This window comes from Sorex araneus, chromosome X (genome assembly GCF_027595985.1).
Source record: "Sorex araneus isolate mSorAra2 chromosome X, mSorAra2.pri, whole genome shotgun sequence".
NCBI classification, from domain to species: domain Eukaryota; kingdom Metazoa; phylum Chordata; class Mammalia; order Eulipotyphla; family Soricidae; genus Sorex; species Sorex araneus.
This window is the reverse complement of record NC_073313.1, coordinates 182,589,403-182,616,453: the sequence shown is the minus strand read 5'-3', so window position 1 is coordinate 182,616,453 and position 27,051 is coordinate 182,589,403. Positions and strand designations below refer to the sequence as shown.

At 57.1% G+C, this 27,051-nt stretch overlaps 1 protein-coding gene across 1 annotated transcript in view; it reads right to left on the bottom strand.

The window, feature by feature from the left end:
- Nucleotides 1-27,051, bottom strand: part of GLI2 (GLI family zinc finger 2) — a 232,673-nt gene that overhangs the window by 144,179 nt on the left and 61,443 nt on the right. The window lies entirely within an intron of this gene.

The window sequence follows — 27,051 nt, the reverse complement described above, 5'->3', positions numbered from 1 at the left end:
CCTTTCTCTTTATTTATTTATTTATTTATTTATTTATTTATTTATTTATTTATTATTGTGGGAGGGGATTTGCTCAGTACATGAATGATCCCCATCATTATTAGTTTATTTTTGTCTCATGTTTTCTTTCTCTACTCAAGGCACCGTGATCTACACCACTGTTCATGACGGGGTTCATGCATACAACATTCTCACACCACACCTTCCCCCTGTGTGTCCGCTTCGCTACACCAGAGTCCCAGTGCCCCGACCTTGGTGAACTCAGTCCTCTAGATCAATTCTCAGGCCCTGTCCTGTCGCCGACTGCTGTTTTCCCTTATTATATTTCTTTTTTAATTTTATTTTGTTTCCGGGCCACACCTGGTGCTGTTAAGGGCTCACTCCTGGCTCTGTGCTCAGGAATCATTGCTGGCAGAGCTCCAGAGACCGTATGGGGTGCCGGGGATCAAATCAGGGTTGGCCCGGTGCAAGGCAAGTGCACTCTCCTGTGGTACTACCTCTGTGGGCCCTACTGCATTTCTTTATATTCCACACATGAGAGACCATCCTGTCTCTGTCGTTCTCCTGGCTGACACCCCTCAACCGTGACAGCCTGATACTCTCCAAGTCCATCCTAATGTCCCGAGGTATGGCTTCATGCACTGTCATTATTGGCTCACCGCTCACTACATACTGGACTCCCCTGCTTCTCTGGAAACAGTGCTCCTACAAGCTCTGCTGCTATCTGCTCAAGTTCCTGCTCTCCATTCCATACGACGCACACCCAACGGAGAACTGTGGCAGGGCACAGCAATTCCACAGTGAATTTTTCCAAGAGCCACCATATGTCTTTTCTCTCTAACAGTCTGAATCGTCAAGCTTTTCAGCGGCTCCAGACCTTCCACAGCGCTCGTGATGGCTGGTGTTTACTTACCTGAGTGTGGCTGCCCTGGTCGGTCTCAATGACCCCCCCGCCCCGCCCTAACTCATCCCTGGCTCAGAATCCAGAGTCCTTGGCCCAGTATGCTGGGTTTGCTACTTAGCAAGAAGAATCTGCAGACTTGCCTCTGGTCACGTCCCATCTTAACAGGAGACAGCCAAGAGGGAGTTGCATGGGCATCTGTGATGGCCTTGAGGGCAGCAAAGACAGAGATGCCACCACCAAGAACTCAAGAACCAAGAACAGCAGGGACAGAGATGCCACCACCAAGAACACCACCAAGAACTCATCCCCCACTGCCGCGGGAAGTGGAATGGTCCTGGACTCTGACACCTGAAACACCTAGGTCTTCATATTTTTCTGTTCCCTGCTTGACCCCTGGCGCTGCTCGCTCAGAGTCCTGAATCTGTACAACAGGAAAGCAGAGGTTTCCCACCTTCAGCCAGGGAGGAGGGGCTAGAGCCACATTCGAAGTTACAAATCTCTGGCTGGGGCGACAGTACAGTGGGGAGGGCGTCTGCCTTGCATCTGGCGGATCCAGGTTCAATCTCCGGCATCCCATATGGTCCCCTGAGCATAGGAGTGATTCCTCAGTGTAGAGCCAGGAGTCACCCCTGAGCATTGCCAGGGAAGGAGGAGGTGGAGGAGGAGGAGGAAGAAGAGGAAGAAGAGGAAGGAGAAGAAGGAAGAAGAAGGAGGAGGAGGAAGAAGAAAAAGAGGAGGAGGAAAAGGAGGAGGTGGTGGAGGAGGAGGAAGAAAAAGAAGATACAAATCTCCAATAGCCTAGAACATCCTTGAGTGTGAGGCCGGATGCTCAGCCCCACCCATACCCCTGGGATCAAAGGCGCTGGCTAGGCTCAGAGGCCAGTGGGAAGCTCCACACTGACCACAGCGGGGGCTGGCGTAGGGTGTCGGGCGCAACAGCTCTCAATGCCAGAGGCAGGAGTGGACTCACCCTGGTGAAAACCAGCGGGTGTTTGTTCCGCAAGACAGCAGGAAGGGACCAGGCTAGAGGCAGCTTGCACAGCCTGCACGCCCAGCTCCCTCCGTCTGTCCATCCCAGTCCCGCCTGCTCGCGGCCTTGCTGGCTACATGCAGGTGCAGGCCGGCCACGGCTCTCTCCCGCCCCGCCCCACTGGGTTGGCTGTGAGGCCGAGCAGCTGTCTGTGGACGGAGCCTGGCCCCAGCCCAAAGCGGCTCCACTGTCAGAACAAAGGCGGCCGTCGCCCCGCCGCCTTGCTCCGTGCCCAGCATCAAGGGCCTCTGGGGGCTTGGCCCAGCATCCTGAACCTGGCTGGGCCACAGCTGGAGCCTGGAGCTCTGTGGCACTGAGACGCGTGCCGGGGGACATCTGTGAACCAGCAGACACGGGAAGGAGGTGTCCCTGGGATCCTCCATGGAGTCCATCAACAGCTCCCGGCCGGCTTCCGGCGAGGCCCTGCACACACACGGAGACCAGGTTCTGTCCAGCTGGGCTCAGGCTGACGTGCGGAAGCAGCATCAGGAAGAAGACATGCAGGGGGGATGCAGGGCAGGGCACTGGGGAAGGGGGTTGTCATCAGGGAGGGTTGCTAGGGTGCGGACGGGGACATAAGGAGCAGGAGATGGAAGGGTGAGTGACAAGAGGAGCAGGGATGGAAGGGAGAGTAGTGGAGGGGCAGGGGAGGGAGAGGTGGCGATTGAGGCAAGAGTGAGGAGGAGTAGGAGATGGAAGGGCCAGGGATGGAGGGGTAAGTGATGGCGGGATAAGGTGTGGAGGGTTGGGAATGGAGGGGTGGAAAATGAATGGGAAAGTGGTGGAGAGTGATGGGTGGAAGGGGGAAAGGTGGGGATGGAAGAGTGAGGGGTGGGGGTGGGGCATGGAGGGATGAGGAGTGGAGGGGAGAGCAATGGAGGGGCAGAGATGGAGGGGAGAGTAGTGGAGGGACAGAGGATGGAGAGGTGGGGAAGGAGGCAAGACATGGAGGAACAGGAGACGGAAGGGCTGGGGATAGAGCGACAAGTGATGGAGGGTTGAGGTGTGGAGGGTTGGGGATGAAGAGGTGGAAAATGGAAGGGAGAGTGGTGGAGAGTGATGGGTGGTAGGAGGAAAGGTGGGGATGGAAGGGTGAGGGGCGGAGGGGTGGGGCATGGAGGGATGAGAAGTGGAGAGGAGGGCATGGAGGGATGAAAAGTAGAGGGGAGAGCGATGCAGGGGCAGAGAATAGAGGAACGAGGGATGCGGGGCAAGGGGTGGAGGAGTGCGGGAGCAGCTGCGGTGGGGCCGGGCTAGGCCCGGGGCATGGTGGACCTGCTGTTTCCACACCTGGGTGAGGAGCATCTCCCCCCAACAGCGACTCCTGTGCTTCAAGACTCTGCGTGGGGCTTCGATTCCGCCAGCCCCTCTACTCCCCGTGAGCTGCGTGTGGGGGCGGCAGTGGGCGCAGTGCATCAGGGACCTGGGTTGCTGCTATGGCCAGGGGCACAGGCTCCAGCAGGACCCCCAGTGGCCTGGGATCCCCAAGATGCCCCCTGGCACCACTCCTCTGAGTGAACCGGAGGTGCCTGACCTAGCCCGAGGGACTAGGAAGGGGTGAGTGGACAGAGCCCGTGTCTGTACATGCTCAGAGGGCAGGCCCGGAAGGGGGCTTTCGGAGGCCACACAAGACTAGGCTGCTGCTGGGAGGAAGCCCCACCCAGAGCCCTCTCTGAGAGAATTGACAGGCACCCCCCCACCCCCCCACAGGTGCCTCCCCACCCTGCTTCAGGGAGCCCCACACCTCCTCCACAGGGCCTCGACCCTCATTCCCTTCTACCTTATTCGAGACCCACATCCCCAAGTACCTGCAGCCGGTTCTTGCCAGGAAGTTAAGGAGAACGGTCATTATATCCCACCCGAGTCCACTCCCGGAAGCCAGCTCAAGACTAAGGCTGCAGAGAGAAGGGACCACCAAGTAGAGGATGTTGGGAGGACCCACTCGGGTCAGGAGGTGGGTGCCAAAAGTAGACTATAGACCAAACATGATGGCCACTCAATACCTCTATTGCAAACTACAACACCCAAAAGGAGAGAGAACAAATGAAGTGAGTTTTTTGTTGAAATATTGAGTGTAATCAAAGTAAGGGGAAAGTAAAGTGAAATTTATCAGCTACACAGGTGGGGTGGGGGGCTGGAGGGTGGGGGAGTGGGGGGGGATTACTGTGGTTCTTGGTGGTGGAATATGTGCACTGGTGAAGGGATGGGTATTTGAGCATTGTGTAACTGAGACTTAAGCCTAAAGGCTTTGTAACTTTCCACATGGTTGATTCAATTAAAAAAATAAATAAATTTTTTTTTAAGGAGAGAGAACAAAAGGGAATGCCCTGCCACAGAGGCAGGGTGGGGTGGTGGGGGGTGGGGTGGGGTGTGGGAGGGATACTGGGAACATTGGTGGAGGAGAATGGGCACTGGTGGAGGGATGGGTAAACGATCACTGTATGAGTGAAATACAAACACAAAATTTTGTAAGTTTGTGACTGTACCTCACGGTGATTCACTAATTAAAAAGTTTTTTAAATCACATCAGATATATAAAAAATATACAAAATATAGAAAAGAGCAAGTTTATATATTAAAAAAAAAAAGACCAGGGCTGCAGGTGGTTAAGGCCAGCTTCAACCTCCAGGGCCCGGAGTCCGAGGGCCACTCCAACACTCGGAGCCCACTGGCCAACAGGCCCAGGGCCCACTGTAGCAGAGCCAGTCAATTCACACCTCGTGAGGGAAGGGTCTTCTTTCCCCCACCCCATCCCCCATCCCCCACACAGCTCCAGTCCTTTCCTCCACCCACCCAGACAGCTAAATTCATCGATTTGGGATGGCTGTAAATTATAACGCAATTATACTGCACCGGGGGCAGCTTCCCACGACAGAAATTAAAAAGCAATTCAGGTAAATGATCTTTAGCGGCAGCGGTGCGTCCCTGCAGAACTCATTACATGCAGGCACCAAGGGGCACACCAAAGATGGCAGTGGCCCGGGAGCCACCAATGCCGCCTCCCGGGGAACCATCATGGGGCCTCTCAGGAGGTGACCCTGCCCTTCCCGTGCCTCTCACCTCAGACACGGGTCCAGCTGCCAAGCGAACACACCCTCCGGGCTGCTCCCGAGACCGCTCAATGGGCATGCCATGAGAAGGGCAGAGTTGGGAAGAATGTGCAGAAGATTCTGCATCGAAGACAGCTGCCAGGTTTGAAGTATATCGAAAATGAAGTCAAGCAATACTAGTTGGGAATGATCACTCTGAAGGTTGGAAGTGGGTAAAAGGATATCCACGATAAGCTTTCAGTAGCTGTATTGCAAGCCATAATGTGCAAGAGGAAGGGAGGAGAGAGAGGGGGAGAAGGAGAGAAGAGAAAGAGAGAGGGATTGAGAGAGGGAGAGGGAGAGAATGAGAGAGGAAGAGCAATAGAGAGAGGGGGAAGGAGAGAGAGAAGGAATCAGAAAGAGGAAAAGAGGGAAAGAGGGGGAGAGGGAGAGAGAGCAAGCCAGGGAGAAAGAGAGGGAGAGAGAGGGAAAGGGGGAGAGAGAGAGGGAGAGAGACAGAGAGGAAGAGAGAGAGGGAGAGGGAGAGGGAAAGAGGGAGAGAAGAGAGGGAGAGGAAGAGAGAGGGAGAAGGAGAGGAAGAGAGGGAGAGTGGGAAAAGGAGAGAGAGAAGGAGAGGAGAGCAAGAGAGAGGGGGGAGGAGAAGAGAGAGATAGGGAGAGAGAGGGTGGGGAGGAGAGGAAGAGAGGGAGAGTGGGAAAGGGAGGGAGAGGAGAGGAGAGCAAGAGAGGAGGAGAAGGAGAGAGATAGAGAGAGGGGGAGAGGGAGAGAGAGGGGGAGAAGGAGAGGAAGAGAGGGAGAGCAGGAAAGGGAGGGAGAGAAGGAGAGAAGGAAAGGAGAGCAGGAGAGGGAGGGAGACAGACATAGGAAGGGAGCAGCAAATGCCCAAAGGCAGCAGACCAGGAGAGCTGGTGCACAGATCTGAACTTCCAAAAGGGGGAGAGTGCAGCAGGTGGGAGTGGGGATATGGAAAAGGAAGCGGGCACTCGGGTGGCTGCAGTGTTGAACAATGTACCCATGAAACTATCATGAACAGTACAACATGGCACCTCCATTAAAATGGGAAGGAAATAAGATAGAATGAAATAAAGTAAAATAAAAAATAAAGAAAATTTTTAAAAATGAAATAAATGGGAATGGCTCTGTGACAAAAGCAGCTGCCTTGCAAAATGCCAAACCATGAGCTGGATCCCTGGTGCCATCCCCATTTGCCAGGAAAGGTCCCCACAGCTCTGCCATTTAGCTCCCTTGGCGCCTGCCATAGAAACGGCCACTTTCAGCACCAGCTGTGTGCCAGAACTGCAGCCAGAGTACGACCTACCCTGCAGATTACGAGCGTGACACGGTGACTCAAAGGTATGGGCCCCGCCCCCTCCTAAGCACGGGGCCAAGTGTGCCGGCACTGTCACCAAGTGTGTGTGCCACCTCCCCACCCCCCTCCGGCCCACCACCGCTAAAAAACAACAAAGGGAAGGAGAGGGGGAGAATAAAACAGAATCAGATGGGGACTTGGCCATTTTGTTTGCATTAGGACCCTTCCCTCTGAAGCTTTAAATTCTGAAAAGCCCAAGGAGCTTGGGAATTTATTTTAATTTCCTTAATTGAGCCCAACATTGGGGGGGGGGAACGAAAAGAAAGAAATGACTGCATAAACAGAGAGAAGAGCTGGAGAGGAACACGCCAACATGTGAATGATGGGGGAGCCTGCGCGCGGGGCTTCTCTGCACGAAATCGAATTTTCAGATTGCGTGAATAATTGGGAAACGGCTCGATGTGTGATTTGCAGAAGTCTTCGTGTTTGCTGTCCTCGGAACCCTCAGCCTGCGCTAAGGGTGGGAGAAAAGGAGCACGAGTGTCCACTACAGCAAGAGGGAAAGAAGAATCCCCCCCTTTTTTTTTTTTGCAGGGAGAGGAAGGCTGGGGGCCACATCGAGCTGTGCTCGGGGGTTACTCCTGGCTCAGTGCTCAGGCATCGCTCCTGGCTGGGCTCAGGGGACCATCTCTGGTCGCAGGGACTGACCCAAGTTGGCCATATGCAAGGCAAGGGCCTAACTTCTGCACCATCTCTACCCTGAGTCCCTTCACGCGGCAACTTGAAGGTTCTGAAGTTGGCCCTAAAGACTACCCGGCTGCTTGCTGGTGTGCTCCCGCTGGCCCCTCTGTCCACACACCCTGCCCGCGGGTCACCCGCGCACCTACAGTATGCTGGCATCCTTGGCATGGAGCACAGTCCGCTCACCACCACGCTCCTGAGTGCTCTGCCCGCAGCTCTCCGAGCCCCTGCACTAAACCGTGTACCCAGATCGACAGATTCGACTTTGCAGCTGGGATCGGGTCCCTAACTGGCTTCAGAGCTCACTGGTCCCCGCCCGGTCCCGCACAGCTGAGCAGGCAGGAGCCGCGGGGACAGGCGCCAAGCAGGCCCTCAGCCCCTCCGAAAGCTGGTAGCCTGGGGCATGGCAAGGACGGCTGCAACACACTCCCACGGGGCCACTCTCCCCCCAGCCCTGTGCAGGGAGAAGCCCGACACTCCCACCACAGCCAGGGGAATACAGGCTGGGACCAGGGGGAGGGGAGGAGGGGGTGTCCTGGGCCTGACACGACCTCACTGCTGTGTAGCCAGAGCACTCCGGAAGGCTCTCACCTGCACGGTGCCCTCTGCGTTAGCCACTGTCAGAGGGGTCCCACCCATCTCTGGGGGTGCCCATGGATGCCCACTCATTGGCTGCAGCGGGGCCGAGCAAAGAAACTTTGTAGGAGACATCCGTGTCTGTGCATCAGCTCCGCTGCTAGCTGCTAGATGGAGGAGTACCCAGGGGTGGGGAGGAGCCAGATGCCAGCCCATCTTCCCTCCCTTCGGGGACCCCCGGCACCCCCAGCACCAGATGCTTGGGTGTCTGTCAGGGGTTGGGCGGTGTGAGCCACCTCGTACTGGTTTCCAAGCCCACCGGGCGCATGTGCAGCCACGAGCAGCCCGAGACCCTTACGGGTCCGCCTGCCGTTCCTCACCCCAACCAGGCTGACCCGAGGTGGGCGGTGCAGCGTGACACCCCTAATTTGGGCATTTGTTCCCCCGACATCCCGTCAAAACAGCAAAATACATCACCTAGCAGGCCTCTGCTGCTCCCGGCAGACTCCATCCACGAGGTCTTGGAGCCAGCGAGGGCGCTCCCCCGCGGGCACCCCCCAAGCAGCAGCACCCCCCGCCCGGCCTGCCTGCGGTGGCAGCTCGGCCAGTCAGGCTGGGAGGAGAAGGGCGGCCCGGCCTGGTGTCCCGGGCCCCTGCGCACACTCTTCCCCCGTTCCCCGGGAGGAAGGGAGGGAGGGAGGGAGGGAGGCCCCGGGGTCTTGGCCGGGCGTCTGAAACCACACGGAGGCCACACACTAGTCCTGAGTCGGCACATGGCAGCCCCTTGGCAAGGCCTCCCAGTCACACACAGATTGAGAAAACAAGCTCTGAAGCCACCTCAGCGAATTGCTGTTCGGACCACGTGGAACTGCAGGCCCCCGAGCCCCCTGACAAGGCAGGACAGCCCACCCTCCCGTCCTGCTCTGCAGCTTGCGGGGCCCCGGCCCCGCCACCTACCACCACCACCACCACCAACAACAACAACAACAAAACCGCCCCCTCGCCAGGAGAAAGTCTCCTCCACTTTCCCACTGAAGTTCTGCCTCCCCGGGGAAGGCAAACTCACACAGGAGCGCAGACACACGTCCTCCCTGCCCGCACGCACACGGGCGCGCACACGCACGCAGGCCCCCTCGCTGGCTGCCTACCTGGGGAGGGTGGTGGCGGAGCAGGGACCCCCGCACAGGAGCCCGCCCCGGGGAGCGCCTCCAGGCAGACCTCCGCCTTCTCCCGCCAGCCACCGGCTTCCCTTCCTCCTGCCTCTGCTGCTGACGTTATCGCGGAGAGGGACTAATGCTCACCAGCTGGCCTGGTGCTTTAACCCTCTCAGGCTTTCCGGCGTCCAACCGGGATGGAGGCCCACAGTCCCCCTCACAGGGGCCCCAGAGCTGAGTCGCTGAGAATCCGACAAGGAGGAGGGCAACCGCTGAGAGTTCTTAGGAGGAGAAGGAGGAGGAGGAGGAGGAGGAGGAGGAGGAGGAGGAGGAGGAGGAGGAGGAGGAGGAGGAGGAGGAGGAGGAGGAGAGAGAGAGAGAGAGAGAGAGAGAGAGAGAGAGAGAGAGAGAGAGAGAGAGAGAAAGAGATGGAGAGAGGGAGGGAAGGAGAGAGAAAGACATGGGGCCCCCAGTGGGTGGGGGGAGAAGAGACGCACTTTCCAAAACCCAGCCTCGTTCCACTGTCCTGATTCCTGATTCTAGGGGAGCAAGGGAGAAAACCAGACTCACCTCAAGAAGCCAGATGAAAGGGCCGGCTTTAGCCTGTCACCTGCCCTGTCTTTCTAGGAGATGCTCAGGGGTCTCTTCAGGCACAGCGGTCAACAGCCCCCAGATTTGCACCATCTCAGCAGCCCCCTTGCTCTGCCTGTGCTCACATTCCATTCTCTAGGTCCCACTCTTTCCCCGAGTGACCTCCTAGTCATCCCTCGAGACCCAGCATAGGCACGCCTCCTCCAGGAAGCCTTTTCTGATGCTCCGCCTCCAGGAATAGGCAGAAGCCTTTGGAAACTGCCTTCTGGCGAAGTCCACCCCACACCGAATCGCTGGGTTCTGCTCTTGTCAGGCCCTTCTCCTCCTTGGGGGTGAGCCCCCTCGGGGCCTGGAGGGTGGGGTCTCATACACAGCGGGCACAAAGACAGGAAGCTACAGGTGCAGAGAAGGTCTGATGCAAACTTGTGCCCAAGTCATGAGACAGGCTGGGAGTGCTCAGTGGGGTTCAACTGCTGGTAGAATGATGAGAGAACAGGAGTAAGGAGAAAGACTGAGAGCAGGCGCTAAGACAAACATTCTCTCTCCACCCCACCCCACTTTTTTTCAAAATTTATATATATATGTATATAAATATTCACTTATATATGTATATATTCACTTCACACATGAGCAAAGTCCCACAGAACCCAGAACAATGAAATTTTTTCATATTATAATGGACTAAGTGAAAGAGCCCAGCAAGCTACTGAGAGTATCCTGTTCACACGGCAGAGCCTGGCAAGCTCCCCATGGTGTACTCGATATGCCAAATACTGTAACAATAACGGGTCTCATTCCCCTGACCCTGAAAGAGCCTCCAATACGGCACCGTTTGAAAGGACGAGTAAGGAGAGGCTGCTAAAATCTCAGGGCTAGGACGAATGGAGACTTTACTGGCGCCCACTCGAGAAAATCGATGAACAACGGGATGACAGTGATGACAGTGACAGTGATATTTTGTTTGTTTGGGGGCCACACCTAGTGATGCTCAGGGCTTACTCCTGGCTCTATGCTCATGGGGTACCAAGGATCAAACTACAGTTAGCTGCATTCAAGGCAAGATCCCTACCCACTGTACTACTGTTTCGGCCCCTCCAGAGAGCTTTCAAAGCTTTCGAGCTCATGCATTTGGAGGCCATGCAGGGCTCAGGAACACTCGCCCCCAAAGGTGCCAGAAGCCCAGGAAAAGACAAGAATCCCTGAACCCTTCAACCTACACCGCAGGCATCTGAGACAGATAAGTCACCCTCAGGAAACCCCCGAAGTTCATGCAAGACCCCAGGGAGTCTGGCTGAGAAACATCCTGTCCCACGGAGATTCTCTCCCAGCACATAAACTGGGTGTGGCAATGGGAGACCCAGGGCAGGGCCTTGGGGCTTCTCCTGGTCTGCAGGTGGTCGACACGAGGTGGGCGCAGACAGCGGCACAGGAAGGACAAGCCTGATCGTGGGACTCAGACAGACGCAAGTTCAAGCCCTGGCGGAGCCGCTCCGTAGCCGGGTGGCCTTGGCAACGCGCTAACCAGTAGGCCCACATAAACATCCAAATGCTTTCTGAATTAAACAGAATTGACTAATTGAACTTGGCTCCGAGGGAGCCTTGGGATTTGGAGAGGGAGACAAGGGGCGGTCGGAGAGGGCCCCAGCAGCGGCGTGCTGGGAGCACAGAAGAAGTCAGGAGGCTCCAAGGAGCTGGTCCCGAGTCTGCAGGCGGGGGAGGGTGGGGTGGAGAGAGAGAGCGCCCCCGTCAGCCTTTCACTTTGGTGAGCACAGCTTGGCCGTAGCCAGGGGTTACTCTTGCTCAGTGCTCCTGGGTTGCTCAGGGTGGTGCCGGGGGAAACTGGGGTGTCAGGATGGAGTCCAGGGCCCCTGCACACAACGCCTGTGTTCTGTTCCGCTGAGCTCTCCGCTCCCGTCAGTCTGACAGGAGACTCCGGGGGCCTAGCTGTGAGGCCCTCCTTGGTACTGCCCCATGAGGGCCAAGTCACTAGGAGTCACCTGACTCTGGGCTTTGTCCTCACTGCATGCCGAAGATTCCACGCCCGTCAGGGACAGACTAGGTGCCGGCCTTGGCAGAGGCTGGATTCCTCCCTGACGTCCGCCCTGGGCCCCTGGCTCCCAGGCACCCCTGCCAGGGGTCTGTACAGGGAGGCAGAGTTCTCTTCCTCCTTGGGATTTCTTCCTGAATGTCAACTCCCACTGTCCCCCCTCAAAGCAGCGGTCAGCAGTCCTGATCCCAGACTTAAGTCTGGGTTCTCAGACCCCACCCCAGAAATGGAGGAGGCGCTGCCCCCTCCCCTCCATCCCCCAACCCCCACCCCAGGAGGACGGAGGTGGAGCTCTCTGCAGTGTTCCAGCACTGCGGCTGACCTCTGCCCTCGACCTCTGACCTCCAACCTCCACCATGTGCAGGCCTGGGGCCAAGAGCAGAGCAGGGAGCCTGGAGGGGACAGGGAGGGGGTTTTGGCTTTGCCCCCCCACCCCCCCGCCCCAGGCAAGTCGGGGACGCTGGACTTCAGGTTCCAGGGAGGTGCATCCGTGGTAAGGCCATGGCACCTGAATGGCACCAGTGGGGGTCCTGGTCCCCGAAGTTTCCATGACACTCGAGGGGGTGGGAGATGCCCCTTCAGAAGAGGCCCCGGGGCACCTAGGGTTTGGGGGTGAGGGGGCCGGGAGAACATGCATGCACCCCAGGCTGCAGGCGCTCTGTGTCCGTGGGGTGAGGGGTCTGGAACAGCGAGGGGCAGCCGGAGTGCGGGCAGAGGGGTGCTGGGGAGGCTATCCCAGAGGGCTGAGGACCAGCAGGGGTCTTGGGTCAAGGAGATGGGGGGCAAAAGAACATGGGGAAGGAAAGTCTGGGACGTGGGGGAGCTCAGGCAGAGTGGAAGGGGTGAAGACACACAGGGCGAGCTGCACCCCCGGGGAAGGCAGGAGCCATGCTGGCCGCTGCCCAGGGGCCGCCATGCCCGGCCACAGGGAGAGCAGGTGAGCCTCGGGAGAGACCCCGAGGGGCAGGAGGACGCTTCGGGCGGGGACGGCTCTGGCGAGTGGCACCTTCGTTTCCCAGAGCTCCCGGGCTGCGGCCGAACCAGCGGGAAGAGGGGTGACTCAGGGGCAGTCCAGGGTGGGGTGGGCTCAGTGCTCCTCCTCCACGGGTGGCGTCTCAGAGTCATAGAGCCGTGGTCTGTCCACTCTCACCCTCTCCCCGTGTCCACCACCCATCTGGATGAACTCCCCACCCGTCCCCAACTTTCAGCCACGATGATTTGTGGGTGCTGTCACCGGAGGGGCCGTGGTGCTATAAAGGCAGAGGGGGGCACGCGGCCGGACGCCTCTCCCCTGGATTTCATCGGGGATTTTTATGAGTAAACACTTCTTGATAAAGACTTAGTGTCGGCACAGACCCCTTTATACCCCAAAGGTAAGGGTTTAAGTGGCCGGATAATGGCCGTTACTTATCTTTACAGCGTCCGTCGCGAGGCCGCTCCTGGCTGCGCCCTTCATTTCGCTGTGTATATTTTTAGTGACCGGTGATCAATCAGACTCATCCCTGGGGCCCGGGATCTGGGGGCGGGGGAGGGTGGGGGTGGGTTGTCTCCTCCATTCCAGCTGGGAGAACTGCGCTGTCTCCCCGTCCCTGAGTCTCGGAGAGAGAGAGAGATCTCTGGGGCTCTCGGGCCATTCCTGGTGTCCACCACATCGAGCCCTGCTCTGCCCACAGACTCGGGCCAGCTCGTTCTCACTGAGCCTCCGACATCTGACCAGAGCCATGGGGCGAGCCACTCCTGGAGGACCAGCCCCTCCCCCCACACACTGCATCCTGCCCTTGTATTCCCGAGCATCAGAACTGTCCCCTCATGGCGAAATCACTGAGGGGTTCAGGGAAGTGTTTCCTAAGTCCCCCTTCTGTCCCCTCCCCCCTGCCCAGCCGAGGCCATCCCCTTTCACTCACGCCCATGCCCTGCCCACTTTAGCACCCACACCCCCCCTGCCAACGCCCTGATCATTAGCCACCGAGGTTCACTGTCCCAGGCTTCCTGGGCCTCCAAAGCCCCCTGACCTGTGTCGGAGTCCAGGAAGCCCAGCGTGGTCAGCAGACTCACACGAGCAGGAGCTGAGAGCTTGGCTAGGAGGCGCACGGGGTCCGAGTGTCTCCCCAGAAGATGAAATGCCAACAGACCGCAGGGGTCACTGGCTGCCCTGATCCTCACTGGCTGCCACCTTACCCGACCCCTCCTTCACTTTCCCAAGCAAGCAACATGCTGCCGGGTCCTCATCTTCCGGGTGCCTTGGGAGCACGTAACCGCTGAGTGGGACTCAGACTGCAGCTCCCACAGCCAACCCAGGATGGCGAGATGTGAGATCTATTTCCAGGTGAGGCAGCCCCCCACCCAGGGGCTGACAGGGCTTGGGGATCTAGTGGGGGTAAGCCCGCACTCGACAGGGGTGCAAGGCAGTGGGAGACTGAGGGTGGAGGGCAGTCCGAGGGCAGGAGCCAGCCAGAGGCAGGGTAGTGTCCACCTAACACACAGCTGGTAGGTTTCTTTGGGATAGGAGGGCACACATCCAGTGGTGCTCAGGGCTGACTCCTGACAGTGCTCAGAAGGCCCTTTGGGGTGGGGGATCGCACTGGGTGGGCTAAGTGCAAGGTGCATTTCACTCCTGTACTGACTCTCCGTGCCCCAGCTGGGACATTCTTGCATTACGACTCCAGCGTCTCCGCCTGACCATCTGCTCAGAGTTCTCCCTTCCCCCCCACACACCCTAGGGGTGGCAGGGCTCAGGCTGCTCCCTCTGTGCCACTGGGACTTTTCTGGGTGACAGGATGGACATCGGGCGCCTGGGCTCCACATAGGAACCACCCCCCGCCCCTCTCGTTGGGGACAAACTTCCAAAGGTCGTGCTCTCTCGACCCCCGCGTTTCGAAGCTCCTGGAATCACAGTTAGGCCACGATGGATGAATTTGTTTTTTTCCTTCTTTTATGTTTTTGTTTATGTTTAAAGCTCCCGGAACCTTGCCACTCCTCCTTGGGGACACAGGCACGGAAAACATGCCCGACCACCCACGGCCTGGCCGGCAGGTTCTGTCCCTGCCAGTGTTGTGCCAGGTGTTTCAGGGAGTGCCCAACACCCAAGGTGGCCCCGACGAGTCCTCAGGACCTGCCCACAAATCCGAGAGATAGCACAGGGCACAGGGCGCTTGCCTGGAATGCAGCTGGCCCGGGTTCAATCCCCAGCACCCCGGATGGACCCCGAGCCCCGGCAGGAGTGATCCCTGAGTCTGAGCACAGAGCCAGGAGAAAGCCCTGAGTACTTCCGGGTGTATCCTCCCTCCTCCTTCTTGCCTGTGACATCTCAAAAAAAAAAAAAAAAAAAAAAAAAAACCAGACCTCCTGGGACCTCCTGGTGCTCCAGAGGCAACGTCACCACCAGGGAACAAGGACTTCTGTCCCCATTCTGAGTGCAGCCACCTCCACTCACCCCCTCTAAACAAGGTCCACTGAGGCAGCAGGGTATTCCCGGGGGCCCCTCACCTCTGTCGGGCCTGGGCCTCAGCCTGATTCTGCATCTCAGCAACATGCCGGTGTGGAGGGCGGGCACACGGGGGCAGAGAGCAGCGGGGCCAGCCCAGGAGGGAAGGTTCCAGAAGAGGAGCAAGCCCCAGGGCCTGCACGTGAGAGGACATGGGAGCACAGCCTGGGAGGGCCCAGACCTAGACTCTAGTCAGGCATCTGCCCAGGCTGGCAGGGAGAAAAGTCCCAGGGACCGTCTCTGGAGGCGCTGACCCCGGACACTGGGCCTGGGCACCGCACACAGCCCCCCACATGCCCTCGTGAGGACCCCGCAGCACGGCCTCCTTCAGCCCTCACCACAGGCCTCTCTCTGGCGGGGGCATGCCCCAGAAACTGCCTCGCATCCCAGGGCAACCACCCTGACTCAGCTTCCTCTGAGCAGCCTGCGCTGAGCAGGTGGGGGCTGGGGGCGAGCCTGGCAGGCTGGCGGGCCCGCTCTCAGCTGTGCCCGCAGCCCAGACCGGCCACCATCCATTATTCGGAGTCTCGGGGAGGACGTAATCTGGTGATCAGGGCCTGGAAGTTAGCTGGAGGCTGGTAAAGTGATTTACTCAGCTCCCCTCCTAACTCGCACCCTTAATGTAATTATTTACTCTGTCATTAAACACCCTCCTTCCACTCCAGTTATTTTTAGAGCTTCTGCAGCCTATAGAATTGGCCTCGGAGGCTGCTCATTGGCTAGGGTCACCAGAGAGGCAGCGGTGCTCAGGGACAGGGGGCCTCGTGCTGGGGCTTCAGGGAGTGAAGGGGCCAAGCCCAGATGCTCCAGACCAGATGCGTGCTGGGGGCCCCAGGCCCTCCCTAACTTCCTCCCACCTCTCTCCTTCCCTTATGTCCCTTTTCTCCCTCCATTAAAAAGCAAAAAAAAAAAAAAAACTGCTGAGAGTTACCATATTTTACCACATAATCATCGCTCATTTTATGTCAACTATTTTTGCCAAGACAGTAGAACAGTGCCATGACACAAAATTTTTTTTTAATTGTGCCTGCATTCCTGGGAAAATAGGGTGTGACAATCGTGCAGTGAAATACGGTAATTCACATACCACCAAATCCATACTTTTAAAGTATACAGTACAGTGGGTTTCCGTGCAGTGACAGAGTTGTGCAACCATCTCATTATAGAACACTTCATCACCCCCAAAAGAAACTCCAGGCTCATTAGCAGTCACTCCCCATTCCTTCCCCCACCCTCACTGCCCAGCCCCTGGCAAGCAAGAATCTGTTTTCTGTCTATGAATTTGCCTCTTCAGAGCAGTTCATGCCAAAGGAATCACTTCTGGGTCTGGTTTTGCCCACTGAGCATGCGCTCCAGGTTCACAGGCTCTCGGCATCTCTGCCCTGCTGATGGCCACGTGACATACCACGATGTGGCTAGACCATGTTCTGCGGTCCCGTGCGTTCATTACTAACCATCTGGGTTATTTCCTTTGTTAGGGGGTGCTTATGAATAATGCTGCTACAAACATTTCTACACACATTTTTGTAAGCACAGATTTGCCATTCCCTGGGAACTAGAAGCAGAAGAGCTGGCAGCCAGGAGTCGTGGGCCGGAGAGCTCCATACCGCTCTGGTCACTGGGACACGGGGAGCTGCCTGGACCCTTTCGGTTAGGAGAGGCCAATCTCCAAACTGAAAAAAAGCCCTGGGCCCATGGAGCAGCCCCTCAGTCACTCACAGAGGCCAGGTGACCCTGGGACCCCGTTTCATGCACCTGAGTGCACACACCCCAGCTAGTATCTAAGCACATGCTTGCTGCCTCTCACACAGGCCCCCATAATTTTTCCATGGCAAGATGACGCCAGGGCCAGAGCTAACTGCCTGGGACAGAAGCGCTCCAGTGATGCACAGCCTCACAGGGGGGCCCGGGGCAGTGCAGAGGGCTGGAGCACATGCCGGACACAGGCGAGTCTCTGAGTTCCATCCCAGCACTGCAAACCCCACCACCCAGCCAGTGCCAGGTGGCCCTGTGGCCCCCAGAAGCACCAAGTCCAACCAACACACCCCACCAGACTGAGCACTATTACATGGTCCGCACTGCCAGGTGAGTACCACTGGGAGTGGCCCCCAAGTCCCTGCACAGTGCTGGGGAGATATCCCACAGCTAACACACACACACACACACACACACAAATGCACGCACACACACACACACGCACACGCACATGCACATGCACAGCAAAGTCCATCTTTGGAATGAGCCTCCCTTTCTGGCCCTCTTTGTCAAATAGGCTTCCCCAGCCCCAGGCCCCACAGTGCCCGTAAGCTGGCTTTGGCAGTGGTCACCAGATCACAGGGAGGGATGAAAGATAACAGGAGCGATAGTACAGCGGGTAGGACTTTGCTTTGCACGCGGTCGACCTGAGTTTGATTCCCAGCATCCTATGTGGTCCCCTGAGCACCGCCAGGAGTGATTCCTGAGTGCAGAGCCAGGAGTAACCCCTGTGCATCACCAGTGTGACCCAAAAAGCAAGAAAGCAAGAAAGCAAGAAAGAAAGATAGATAGATAGATAGATAGATAGATAGATAGATAGATAGATAGATAGATAGATAGGTAGGTAGATAGATAGATAGATAGATAGATAGATAGATAGATAGATAGATAGATAGATAGATAGATAACAGGAGCTTCTGCACAGACCCAGGTGACAGCCAGAGTGTCAAACTCAGACACTGGGAGGTGGGGGAATGCTTTCCTGCTCCAACCCCCACAGGGCCATGCAGCCCCCATGCTCTCCCAGACTCCTGAGAGGCATCCAAGGATACTCCATTCTGGGGAAGGCGGAAACCAGGGCAGGTTTCGTGAAGCCCATGTGGGTGAGCGTGACCCACACCCCTACAGGCTCACAAAGCAGGATGGAAAAGCTGAGAGTCTGAGAGGTCTGGCCTCCTCACGGAGACCTGGCTGCTGCTGGGGGTCCTGACTTACAGCAGACACAGTAACACAGTAACAAGTGGAAGAGCCCAGAGCGGTTTCGCAGGTCTGAGCCTCAGCCCCTCCCTCCGGGCCGGCCCACCCAGCAGCAGGAAAGGAGAGGAGGACAGAACCTAAGCCACAGTGCAGAGAAGCCCTGCATCTACTGTCCTTGGGTGTCAGCCTCATGTGGTGTTATTCTGTACTCCACAAATGAGTGCAGTCCTTCTATGTCTGTCCCTCTCTTTCTGACTCATTTCACTTAGCATGGTACTCTCCATGTCTATCCATTAATAAGCAAATTTCATGACTTCATCTCTCCTAACAGCTGCATAGTATTCCATTGTGTAGATGTACCAAAGTTCCTTTAACCAGTCATCTGTTCTAGGGCACTCAGGTTGTTTCCATATTTTGGCTATCGTGAACATTGCTGCAATGAATATATAGGTACAGATGTCATTTCTACTGTGCTTTTTTACATCCTTGGGATATATTCCCAGAAATGGTATTGTGGGGCCATATGGAAGCTCAATTTCTAGGTTTTGAAGGACTGTTCATATTGTTTTCCAGAAAGGCTGGACCAGTCGGCATTCCCACCAACATAGCTGGAAAACTGCTTCATGAGCAGAGGGGAGAAGGCAGATGGATCACTAAGAAAATGATGGCCAGAGGAACCAGTTGGGATGGGAGATGCATGTCGAAAGTAGATAATGGACCAAACATGACCTCTCAGTGTCTGTGTTGCAAGCCACAATGCCCAAAAAGTAGAGACAGAGTATGGGGAATATTGTCTGCCGTGGAGGCAGGGGGAGGGTGGGAAAGGGGGGGTACACCAGGATATTTGTGGTGGGGAATGTGCACTGGTGGAGGGACGGGTCATTATGAGATTGTAACCCAAACATGAAAGCTTGTAACTGTCTCACAGTGATTCAATAAAATTTTTAAAAAAAAAGTTTGAAACAAACAAACAAAAAAGCCCTGTACACCCCCCCCCCGCCCACCCCCAGCCCCCGGGCTGGGCCCAGCTGCAGCCTCCGCATGAGAGCCAGCAGGGACCTCTGGACACAGTGTCACAGCGATTCCCAGCCCAGCCATTCCCAGACCCCAGGCCCTTTACCCACACGACCCCTCCAGCCAGAACCCCAAGTCCCCTCTTCCACGGGCGAACTACTGTCTCCTGTGCACACGAAGTTCCGGTCCCTCGGCACGTATGCACTTGCTGCTTCATGCTTCAGCCTCCGGGAGAAGCCCTCGGGAACAATCCCAGAACTAACCCTCAGGACAGCAATAACAGTGCCAGGAGCAGCCGAGTATCCAGCAAGAGACCACACTGCTCACCAGGTACTTTCTAAGCCCTGGAAGTGGGTGTCTGTGAGCCTGGCCTTCAGAGGTGAGTGCTGGAGATCCGTAGCTCCTCTCAGCAGAGGATACCAGCTGGAAAGCACCAGGGTCAGGCTCTGAGCCCAAGACCCTCCAAGATCCAGCGGTTGTCTCATTCCCACAGCTAAAAAGGCCCCACTGGGGGGCTGGAGCGACAGTCCAGTGGGTAGGGAGCTTGCCTTGCACATGGCTGACCCGGATTCCATCTCTAGCATCCCAGAGAGTCCCCTGAGCCCGCCAGGAGTAAGTCATAAGTGCAGAGAGTCGGGAGCGGCCCCTGGGCACCACCAGGTATGGCCCCAAACCACCACCACCCCAATTGTTTTGATATAAAAAATAGATTCAAAACCCCCCATCACAGTCTAATAATAGAATAATGATGGTGATGAATGAAAGCACGGCATGGTGCATCTGAAGGTGCCGCTGCTCCCTGCAAGGTTCCCCCTGGTCAGAGGTGCAGAGCTGTGCGCAGCGGCCTCTCACGGTCTCCCTGGGCCTCCAGAGCCTGTTTCAGACCCCGCTCCTTCCCTGAGGTCTCCCTGGCCCTCTTAGGCATCGGCCCCACCAGCACCTTGAGTGTGCCTGGCTTGGGGCCACGACTGCTCCCACTTGCTGACCACCTCCCCCCACCCCACCTCACCAGCCCTGGGCAGCCGCTTCCTTCCCAGTCACAGAGGGGGTCACCTCCCGCCACCAGCTTGGTGACATGCGAGAACGCCATGACGCCATCGGGTCTCCCCTGACCAGCTTCCACCCTGCCGGAGGCCAATGTCCATCATGGCTGTGTCCCAGTGCTGGGTCAGGGGTCTCCCCATGGACTCCCTGCCTCCAGACTTTTGGTCCCAGCCCCCCCACCCTGACCCCACTCCTGTCCACTGCAGACGAAGCCTCAGATCAGATACAGTGACTGCCTGAGCCCCTGGCTGGTTTCTCTGTGCCTCAGGAAACAGGAGTGGGGAGGGTCTCCTGCTGCAGAGGCTGAAGTCCCCCGGGTCCAAGGCCCTCCAGCACACCCCACACAAGAGCCCCAGAGGCCAGCTGGGAAGCCCCTGCATCTGTAAGGAGCTGCTGGCCTGCTACTCGTCCCCCCCCCCCACCCATGACTCCTGCCTGCACCTCGTCCCGCCTGAGGAGTCCCTGCCTGAATGCCTGAAGGGCGTGGCTCCGACCCCACATCCCCATGAATAGGGTCTGTCTCAGTCCCCACAGCACTCTCTCTTCAAGTCCTCCTCGTGCCTCTGCCTGGGGATCAGATAGGGCGGAGGCAGGATCCATGGGTGTTCCAGAACCATCTCTGGGAAGCAAGCACATCTGAGGACCACGGTGACGCCCAGGTCACCGCCACAAGGCAGGGCCGCCCCTCCTCCAGGAGCCCCACGCGCCTTCCCAAACACCCGGCCTGACTTCACGATCCTCCGAACGTTCCCCAGATCAGAGGCGGCACGACCTGGCCACAAACATAAAATAAATGATCCCCCCCACCCCGGTGATAAATGGTTCTATTAGCGAACCAGATTGTTAAACTCCGATAGAACAGAACGCAGGGAACTGGGGCCCATCCATTCTCCCTCCGGCACATGCTGAGTTGTAAATAGGTTATTTTGTGTGTAAATAACACATTAAAACACAGCATTAGCTGTGTCTTTTGATAGAGAGGAAATTGTTACAAATAAATAATTCCGGACAGGAATGTAAAATAAGCCAGATTTAATACAGCGTGTTTGGTGCAGCCGTGTTAAACATGACTAAAATGATAAACCCCAGGATATACTAATAGTAAACTATGCACTGACATCAAAGTAATGAGGCTGTATTTTTACCAAGCTTTAGAAATGCTAAAATTAGTTTTGACAGCACCAAACATCAGGAAAGAAAAAAAAAAAGCTTCCAAAGTAAACACTGTTCATTTGGGGGCCAGAAAGGGGCAGGTGTGAGAGGGGGGCAGCTGTGTCCCACCCATGAGAAGAGGGGGACTCAGTCTTTGGTTCCAAAGGTGACTCACTCAATCCCTCTGGACCTCAGTTTCCACATCTGTAAAATGAGCAGATTTGAAGCAGAGGATCGTTCAAGAGTTTCCCGGCTCTATCGGTGGAAGTGACTTGGAAACCTTAAGGTCCCAGGCAAGGCTGAGGATGCAATCCTGGGATGCTCTCAGCTCCCTGGCCTCCAGCCAGAAGGCACAGCAACAGGATTCCAAGTGGCAGAAGACTCTAGAACACAGACCTTCAGCTGGGTCTTGAATATGGCGGGGCGGGGGGAGCGGGGAGTGGAGTGGCACTGCCTGGGGTAAATGGGGTGTCCTGCCTGATTCGGGGGACCTCTGAGCAGTGTCCACTTCACCAGCCAAGTGTGCAGTGGGAAGGAGACTGCCAACACTCGCGGGGCCTCCACCAGATGCTCTGGCTCCCAGACCACACGCCATGTCCCTGCTGTGGCCAGAGCAGTGGCCGGCGCAGTCAGAGAAGCAGCCCCATACAGCTGACAAGTGGGGACTCAACTTCCAGATCCCTCCAGGCCCCTCCATCCATCCTGGCCCTCGAGGGCCGGCACAAGATCATGCCAAGGTATTAACATAAGTCCTTGAGAATACCTGCACACACACCCCCAACAGACAACCAGGGATGGGGTGGGGGGAGGGGGGAGTTATGACTGCCCCCCCATGGGGGGGTGGGCCAGGCTGATACACTCCACTCTCGGGGAGATCAGGGAGAAGTTTGACGGGACCGGCTATTCCACTTGACGGGGCCATTAGAATAGGCCTAGAGCAAGCGGCATCCACAGCCATCCTGCAAATCACTTAAACAAGAATAATCACCCACTTAGTCACACCTGGGTGCATGCACAGGCCCCAGGCAGCTGTCTGTGGCCAGGGCCAGGGCTGAGCAGCTCAGGTAAGCGTGTGGTGCGGTGTGGGCCAGAAGCAAGCCAAGGGCTGGCCAAGCCAGCATCCCCACCCCCACCTCTACCCCCCCCCACGCCCAGATTCCCGACAGCGACTGCAGGGGGCGCTGTGGCCACCCAACAAAGCCCAGCCCCACTTACTTGCATAGGGGCACAGAGGACAGAGAAGCTGGGGAGTCAGATCAGAGACTAACCAGGGGAGAAGTCCGAGGGATCTGAGGACCTTCCTGTCCAGGGCCCCTGAGCAGGCCTCGGCCATATGCTGGTATTTGCACGCTGTTCTGAATTAATGGGAAGGTCTCACTGCTGAGCAAAACTATGTCTAGAAACAGCTTTCCAAGATGCTAAGTGGGTTGTGCATAACTGGGGGCACTGGGAACAAGGGGCAGGAGTACTGTGCTGAGGGCCCAGCAGACCCCAATCTTGCCACATGGCGAGATCACCAACCACCCTACACACACACACACACACACACACACACACCCCAGGGATCTAGCTCCGCATTTCCCACCTCTCTACACCGCACACCCAGTGGGAAAAGGAGAAATGTTTCATGCATGGACCATGAAGGCGGAGCTGAAAACGATCACTCGTAATAAGAACTTTCAAGCGCTTGCTGGCTTTGCATGTGCTAAGCCCTGGGTTCAGTACCCAGTCCTGCCTAGAAAGGAACTTAGGTATCATTATTTATATGTCAATATGTATAACAGGACCCCCACCTGCTCCAGGCCATGCATGGCGAGGTGGCAGGCACTTTTTCACAGATCAGCAGAAGACGTTTGTGGGCCGGCATGAGTCCTGTGTTTGAAAACCACAAATCTAACTCCTGCCTCGAACAACTGAATCTGAGACTTGGGAGGAGCCGTGAGCCAGGGCAGAGGCACATGTGCATTTACTACATCCTCAGGTACCCTCAGGAGGTTAGATTCTGGGACTCCGCTCCGTCTCACCCTACAGTGTCCTGGGGTCCCCTCCAGGACACATGCCTAGCAAATGCCAGGCCCTGAGTTCAATCTTCAGAGCATCATGATCCCGGAGCATGGCTTGGGCAGCTGAGGGGCGGGAATGAGTAGCCCCCAAACACCACACTGCCAGGCCCCCACTGTTTGTCTGGAACATACCCGAGGGCCTCCATCCTGACCCAGCACAACTGGGTGTGAGTCCATGAGCAGGAAAAATAAGGACATCATATATATAGCCGGCCCATCCCCTGCCTGCTTGCCAGACCTTCCTCCCCAAAGGTCTGCTTCTGGGGTACCCAAAATTCACTTTTTTGGGGTCATATCTGGTAGTTATTAAAGGTACACTCCTGGTTTGCAGCTTGGGGGTTGCTCTTAGCAGTGCCAGGGACTGAACCCAAGTTGCAGGCGTGCAAAGCATGCACTCCAGTCCGCTAAGCTACCACTGGCTGAAGAATTCCCATTTTCAGCATTCCCAGGGAGAGATACGGATGTGGCTGTGGGGAGGAGGACCACACGGGGAGGGCCTGGCTAGCAGAGAGCCGGCGTGAGTTCAGAGATGGGTGTTGGCCATCGCTGGCACATCACAGATGACGAAGGGCTGTCTGGCTGCCCGGCTTCTGGGATTCGCCAAGCTCCAAGTTTCACAGCTCCAGCCTTTCCAAGCATCCCAGCCCAGAGGCTTGGAGCGGTAGGATCCTGGCGCTCGGCTGAGGAGTGCAGAGATGTTCAGAAATATTTTTGGAAAGAAACCCCGCTGCTAATGGAGAAAAATACCACAGTCAGGGGCAGTTTCCGTGTAAAGCAATGAGAAACATCTGAATCAAACAGCCTTTGAAATCATGCCGTGTTAATAATTAAGAGGGGGGTGGGGTGTGAAGAACGACCCAATCCTGGGCCAGCGCATGTTCTGAAAGATTTACAGACTCCCAGGCATTGGCACAACAGCTAGAGAGGCTGGGGAAGAGGACCAGAGACACAGGACAGGAGGAAGGAGTCTGTCTCGCACACAGATGATCTGGTTCAACCCCAACACCCCAGGCCCTGACAGGAGTGATCCCTGAGCACAGAACCAGGAGTAAGACCTGAGCTCCACCAAGCATGGCCCCAAATCCCCACCCTCCCCATTTTTGTTTTAAAACAAATCTCTATAGTAATGTACCATCCATAACGCCTGATATGTATTCCTAATTTATCTACTGATAGATCCCAGGTCGCCTAACCATTCCTCTGGGGTAATGAGGTGGAAACGTTTAATGTGGTCAGCATAATGGACAGGCTCCCGCAATTCAGGAAGGAACCAATGGATGCCGTGTGCCCCTCCAGCCTCTCCAGCTGTTCACAGTGTATGGAAATAAAAGCTTCCCTCAGATCACACAAGTTGAATCATGAAGTACATGAAACAGGCGGCAATGCTGGAGGGTAGGAGGGTTGGATGAGGAGAGACAAGATGACCTGGAAAACAGAATGCCCCATAGTCTGGACATAGACAGGCGGCCCCAGCCCTGGCAGTGGTGGGACTGGGTCCTCTGGTCCCCCTCAGACAGGACACACCTCTTGGGAGTGCTAGGGTAGGAGCACAGGCTGTGAAGGGCTCACAGGGCATGGGGGAGCCGGGGTCTGAGCAGGCACCTGCACAGGGATGTCCCAGCCAACCAGCATCAGCCCCAACACGGAGACCCTAGCAAGTCCTCCCACACACAGCGGTCACTGTCTTTTCCAGAAACAACTCAGAGGTGGGGACCCCCCCAAATTAAAAAAAAAAACCTCCCTCCAGCCTCCTAGAGCGGGCAGCCATCCACAGCCATCCTGCAAACCACTTAACAAGAATAATCGCCCACTTAGTCACACCTGGGTGCATGCACAGGCCCCAGGCAGCTGCCTGTGGCCAGGGCCAGGGCTGGGCAGCTCAGGTGAGAGGCTGGTGCGGTGTGGGCCAGGAGCAGGCCAAGGGCCCCATCACTCCAGCCCACTGACACACTGCTGCACGGGAGGCCCAGATGCCCAGCCCTGACTGCAGGGGGCGCTATGGCAAACCAACAAGGCCCTCTGCATGCCCCTCTCCTGGGGGCTGCCCCCAGACCTGCTCCCGAGCCCAGCTCCTTGAGATTGGGGGCCAACATCACTCTGGGCCACAGGACACCCTCTGGCAGGCCCAGTTTGCACCCCAAGAATCCAAAACTGAGCTCAAAAGCACCCCCAACCAGGACCTTTGGGGGCATGAGCTACAAGATCCACCTCCTGCCACCAGGCACCTCCTTCTGGGCCTTCATCTGACCTGGCGACAGGTCTGGCGGGAGGGCAGGCACACCTCCTCCCCGGCTCTTCCGAAAGTTCTGAGACTCCAGAGTGTGGAGCAAGGGAGGCGTCTCGCTCTCTGGCTCACTGGGCCTTTGCTGCCCTCAGCGGGCGGGACAGAACGGCCCTGCGGAGTTGAAGCATCTGTAGGACGGCCTAGGACACAGCAGAAGCCCAGGCCAGGCCAGGCCCATGCCCCTGCACTGCGAGGGGCCCCAGGAGGGACCCTGCTCCCCCCACCAGGACACATACTCCAGGGGGCCCTGGTAGGAAGCTGCTGGGCTTCGGGGACAACAGGACAGGGCAGAGGCTGACAGCAGCCCCGGGGCCTGGCGGAACCTGTCCTCGGATAACTGGGGTGACAGGGTGAATCCACTGCGGCCTCTTCCCGGGGGCCAGGCAACATGAGGACGGGGTAGGGGGCTGCAGAAGGGGTGTGAATAGCCTCCTGGGGTACCAGTGGGCGAGGACCACTCTCTGTGGTGGCTGCATCCATGGTCCAGCACTGCCCGAATGACTGATGTCCTAACTACTGTCTCATTGCAGCCGCTCCCTGCTGAGCTGGACTTGATCATGTCGAGTGCTGGTGTGGGGGACCCTTTCCTAGCTCCAGAGAGGACAGGACAAACAGGGCATCCAGGACCAGAGCTGGGTTTCTCCAGAAGGGCCAGTCCTGACCCAAAGAATGTCTCAGGCAGGCCTAGGACCACTGGGCTTGACCCAAGGCTGCCAGGACCCACCTGGACACTCATGCGATCCTCACCTCCAGGGTCCCTACCTGGGGGCTTCCATGCAGCCTTGGTGACCCCCCCATCACCTGCCCCCCTCCAAACCAGGTGAGAGCTCTGCCTCCACTGCCCCATGGCCCATCCACACAGCCTATGTCTGGGGGGGGGGGGGAATCACCCAGCTCCAGGGAGCGGAAACCAACACCCAAGCACCAAGCACCGAGGTCAGCCTGGGTACCTGTCCTTGGTGACCTTTCAGCTGAGAATCAAGGCAGCAGGTTGGGGGTTGGTGGAAGTCAGGGGACATGGAGAAAATGATAGGAACCACCACCCATGCAGTGGCTCTCAGCTGCCTGGTGACAGGACAGAGCTGGACACATATGGCTCCGGCCGTCCCTCGAAAAAGCCCTGGCAGCTCAAGGCTGTGGTCTCCAAGCCCACACCCCGATCCTGCCTGCAGGTAGGGGACAGAGTTAAAGTCCAAGGACCCAGAGACCCTCCTGCTTCTACATGCCCCAGTGACTCCCCAAGCCCCGAGTATGCCCCCACAGATGGACAGAAACGCGCACGCGCAAACACACACACACACACACACACACACACACACACACACACACACACACACACATACACTGAGTGCTGGTGAGCAACAGCAGGGAGGGTGTGTATGCTAACAAGCCACCTGCGACGTGGCTCCGTGCGACAGACACCCCCCACCCCCACCCCACAGTTCCCCTGAGCCGAGCTTCCACAGTGAGCAACAGGGCATGACTAAATGCGCTTGAATGAGAAGGGAAAGAAAAGAAATCTCTGCCTCTCCTTTCCTCGGAGACAGAAATAGTTCTGTGGCCTCCAGATGGGCTGCAGAGACGCAAGGGGAGGTCTCGCCTTCCCGCCAAACTTTCCCAGCGGGGCGCTGGCACGGGCCCGTGGAAACCCTAGAC